Consider the following 5,367-nt stretch of genomic DNA (forward strand, 5'->3'; position numbering starts at 1 on the left):
TATATATATATATATATATATATATATATGTATGTATGTATATATATGTATGATATTTTTATTGTTTCAGCCTGATGAGGAGATTGAGCTTTGTTTACTTTGAATAAAAAGATTGGATGACAACAACTTAAATCACCAAACAAATGCAAGCTATCGAATTTTTTTTGATGTGGATTTAAAATTGAATGTTGAAGTTATTATACAAAAATTTGTGTTATTTTTATTTGACATAATTTGAATTTTCGAAGCTTATTATTACAAATTTGTTTAATGTAATTTGATTTTCTTTAAATGTGTTATCTAGTAAAATTATTCATTATTTTGAAGGCTTGATGAAAATAAAATTTCACATTTATAATTAAAATAATAATAATAATAATAATTTTGTAAGACTCCATAAATCAAATTATATATTAAATTTTAATCACATATCATGAATATTTTAAATCCACACAAATTTAATATTTAAAATATTAAAATCATATTATGAAGGTTTAAGATGTCACAAACTTATACTAAAACACCTCCACAAATTTAAAAGTCAATTTGAAGGGAGTGTCGTCAAGGTTTACTTAAATCGCTGCAAATATGCTCGTGACAAGAATAATTGTAGCAGTTTTAGAAACCGCCACATTTTAATTAGTGAAATTCCTAAATCGGCATGAATTGACAAAATAACCCCCATGAATTGAGCATTTTTTGTAGTGATTGTCTATTACTATTAATAACACAAATGGTTGGTTGGCACAACAAAGATTACTAGATTTAACCATAAAATAACATTAGCCTAAAAATACCCTTTAATTCGATCTACAAATAATTCCCTAAGTCTTTTATCCAATAAAAATTGACTTTAAACATAAATATCACTCAAAATTGAAGAATCCTCCATGGAAATCCCTGCCCCTTCATATCGCGTCACTGTCAATCCTTATCTTTTTTCAATCACCATTCCTTCCCCACAGAAAAAATTCTAAAATACAATTAATTCATTTATTCCAAAGGCTAAGAAAAATAGGGAAAATCTAGAATAATTATGGGATGATAAATACTTATACATTGTAAATTAAGATATACAAATTATAAATTCATTATTCATCAGGTATGCTATGATTATATATTATATACGAAATTTGTGATTTTGGAGAAGTTTATACAATTTGATGCTTTTCTTTGATGAATTTGAATATGATACAATATATACGGTAGAGATCCCTATATATTAACACACATGAAGTATCTTTTGTATCAAATAACATAGATTGCTAAACTTAAGAGAAATAAAATATGTACGGCTAAAAACAAAGATTCAACTTAGTCCAAAATTTTGATAAAAAAAGAACTTATTAATCGAACAATAACATTCATAAACGATTGAAACAAAAACTACAATAACATGAAATGAAATGACAAATGCAACAAATTAAGACACACTCGATGAAAACGGACACAAAGAAAAAATGATAGAACATTATAATGATTACATTCTCAATCGAGGTCCTTTGAATGTCCATCATATTCAACATTGACGCCATTGCCTTCTTTTGGTGTAGACTCTATACCGCTTCCATCCCCTAATGTAGCTATAGTCTGAATAAACCAGGGGTCATTGAATGACTCTTCCATTGGACTTGCTGATAAGGTAATGTTTCTTTGTTGGATGGAGGATTTGGAGCATGATTAAGCTCTTTCTTTCTTTCATCTAGTTTAGCCATTTTTGCAGCAAACACCTTTAACAAACCTTTTATTTCTCTAGCATCAAATTCATCAATACTTTTTCCCTCCACTAGTTGGTTGAATAGGATTTCCATTTCCTTCGCCTCATTCATTTTCTGTAATTTGGTAATTCGTTCTTCTTTCTTATCAACTAACTTTTGAAGATAGTCTTCATGTGTGACCAACTTATCGAGCCTTTTGAACTCAAGAAAACTTAAATACCTTGTCAAGACATCCTGAGCCAGACTTGCGGATTTCCAAGCAATGGGTTGAATTTTTCCTGGCCTAAAAATAATTATGGCAACTTCTACGTCACACAAAATAGAAAGCTCTTCTGCCTTCTTGAACAAACTTATTTCTCTTCTATCTAAGATGGAATTTCTCACATTTTCACTGTAGTTCCTAGTGTCTCTGAGCCTTTTTGTGGCCATATTTGATACTCAAATAAAAAAAATACTTTCTTTTGGAGTAGAATATATAAAACTTGAAGAGATGTGTGACTTTTATAGTTGTGAAACAAAAATTGTCAATGTAGTCAAATCAAGAACTTTCATAATTTAGTTCCAAATTTTAAATAATTTGATTACTATAATATGATTTTTAGGAAATTATTATTTTTTTTCCTTAAAAAGATGAAATTGTTAATATTCAAATGAAATTTGACAGGTCATATTCCATGATTGTTTTTGGAAATGGAAAACACAATAACTTACTTTTTACATGGGCATATTTGGTAGAAAATGTTATAGAAAATATATTTTATAAAAGACGTTAACATATCTTTAGAAAAAAATTGCATCATATTTCAATATTTCGATAGATAAAAAAGTTTATGATAAGTTTACGTCAAGTATGACGTAGGAAAATATATGAATACTTCTAATTAATTATAATATTTTTTTCATTAAAGATTGACAATAATATATCAATTGAAGTAAGTTTTTAGATATGAAATCAGATCTACTAACGAAGAATGATTCTTTTTTCACAAATAAGAAGTGTGATGACTCAAAATCTAAGGCATGATGACACTTCCACTATTCAGTTGGTAGGTAAGCCAACCCTCCACTGAAATTAATATAAAACAATCATACAAAAGGGATATTGCACAAGTACCCCCTCAACCTATGTCCGAAATCTCAGAGACACACTTATACTATACTACGGTCCTATTACCCCCCTGAACTTATCTAGGCCTTTTTGCATACGTGACACTATCTTGTGGGCCCAATGCTGGTTGACTTTTTCTTTCAAGCTAGTGCCACGTAGGCCGAAAAGGGTAGAAAATTACATATAAATAAGTTCAGGAGGGTAATAGGACCTTAGTATAGTATAAGTGTGTCTTTGTGATTTCGGGCATAGGTTGAGGGGTACTTGTGCATTTTCCCCATACAAAACTAATAACATTAGCAAAATCAAGTCTAATAACTCAAAGACATAGATATAATAGAAGTGTGAAGGTAGAAAATACACCCAAAATTTAGTGTTACTAGTAGTTCAAGAGCATCAAACTTAATACATATACTTCATAATATAAGACTATCTGAAGTCGTAAATAAATAGGTAAACAAGGTATAAGAAGATAGATTTTCTCCAAATGATAGGTATCTCACCATAAATTTTTATATACATAACCTCAAATAAATGAAATCCAGGGGGTTTGATATGCCTAGGCAATGCACAAAAAATAAAACAAGAGTAATGTATATACAATAACATGTGTACTTAGTTGGCTGGTGTGATGAGTTGTTTTATTATCTTCATATTTAGTAATGTTTATTCATAATGATTTTTTATGGTTGCATGTGGAGTAGGTGGTAGGGACAACCAAGAAAGAGGAGGAGGAGGAGGAGGAAAAGGAGTAGCAGAAAAAGAAGGAGGAGAAGTAGAAAAAGTAGAAGGAGAAAAAGAAGCAAAAGTATAAGGTGAAGAGGTTGGAGAAGAAGAAGTGTTGGGGGAGGAGAAGGAGCAGAAGGAGAAGAGAAGGAGAAGATGAATAAGAAGAACGAGGAGGAGAAAGAGACGGGATAGGGGAAGGAGAAGGAGAAAGAAAAAAAGTAGAAGTAGTAGTCCGAGATATTGAAAAGTTTATGTTTAAGTACTTGAATTGTCAGAGCACTTGAGGTTAGGTCATTTGACTCAAAGGCTATCCAATCTCGAGTGAAGGTGGGAGTGGATAGTTATGGATTTCATGGTAGGATTTCCATAAAGTTTTTGTACATTTGATGTTATTTGGGTCATCATTGATAGGTTGACCAGGTCTTCTCACTTTCTACCAGTTTAGACTTTATACTCTTCTGAGAGTTGAGAGGTTGCATTCATGAGATTGCATAAATTTGCAAGGGGTGTCAATGTCTATCATTTCTGATCATGGCACTTAATTCCCATCATATATATTTGGAGGTTGACTCAGAGAGAATTGGTACCTGGGTTGATCTTAGCACAACATTTCATCCGCAGATAGACAACCAGTCCAAAAAGGACTATTTAGGTTGTGGAAAACACGGTTTGGGCTTGTGTAATTTACTTTCGAGGTATGTGGGACTAGTTTTTGCTTTGGTAGAGTTTGCAAATAATAATAACTAATGTTGAAGTATTCAAATGGCTCTATTTGAGGCATTATATAGTAGGAGTTCAATCTTTGATGTGCTAGTTTAATGCTTTTGAAATTAGGCCCTTAGGTCATGACTTATGGATAAAGTTTGGGTGATTCAGGAAAGGCTCGTACTGCTTAGAGTAGGCATAAGAGTTATGTCAATTAGAGAGTCAGCGCCTTAGAGTTTAGGTAAGATATCAGTGTTTATGTTGGTGTCAATCATGAAGGGCATAATGAGATTTGATTGAAAGGGAGAGATCGCCCTAGATTCATCAAACCTTTTGATATTTTTGCAGTTTGTTATGAAGGTGGCTTATTAAGAGTTAGACTTACCTCCAGCCTTTTGGGTTACTGACATTATCTTTTATATATCTATGTTGGGACAATATGTTTAAATAAGTCTCACATGCTTAAGTGGAATTTGGTTCGGCATAATGAGACCTTGATTTTTGAGGATGGGCCTGTGGATATTCTAGACAAGCAGTCTAAGAGGTTGAGGTCTAAAGACATTCTGTAATTTGAGGTTTAGTGGAGGCATCATTCCACGAGGGAGGCTACTTGGTAAGACAATCTTGATATACATACAAAATATCCTTGCCTTTTTTAACCTTGGTGTACTTTTTTTTCTCTAAATTAAAAGATTTAAGTTCTTTTGAACAGTGGATGTTTTAATGACCCTTACGGTCCATTAATTTTTTTAATTTTGTTTACTATTTTCCCCTTCTCGTAGCTTCTAACAGGTATTTATGTTTTATTGAGGTGGGTGGCTGTCTTCTTGAGGTTTTAGGGAGAGTTTTTTATATGTTTTTTTCCCATTTGGAGATTTTTGCGTTAAAAGGGTTATGTTCGATCAAAATTCTTAATGAACCGGATGACATTTTTACCAGCGTCATTAGCTCTCAAATACTTAGTTTGGTCTAGTAGTTACTCTTGTTTGTGTCTTGTGACTGTTGGTTTGGTTTCGGGAAGCTTGGCTGTTTGCTTGTTTTAAGTGGTTTTAGTTGTTGTGTTGGCTTCGATTAACATTTCCTCTTGACAGCCTACATTGGTTGTTT

The 5,367-nt window shown here is 32.0% G+C and overlaps 1 pseudogene; it reads right to left on the reverse strand.

Annotated features, from left to right (window-relative positions):
- Positions 1-1,488: 1,488 nt before the first annotated feature.
- On the reverse strand, positions 1,489-2,147 carry LOC107007054 (annotated as a pseudogene).
- Between the last annotated feature and the right edge of the window lie 3,220 nt (positions 2,148-5,367).

Source organism: Solanum pennellii, chromosome 12 (assembly GCF_001406875.1).
Source record: "Solanum pennellii chromosome 12, SPENNV200".
Lineage (NCBI taxonomy): Eukaryota > Viridiplantae > Streptophyta > Magnoliopsida > Solanales > Solanaceae > Solanum > Solanum pennellii.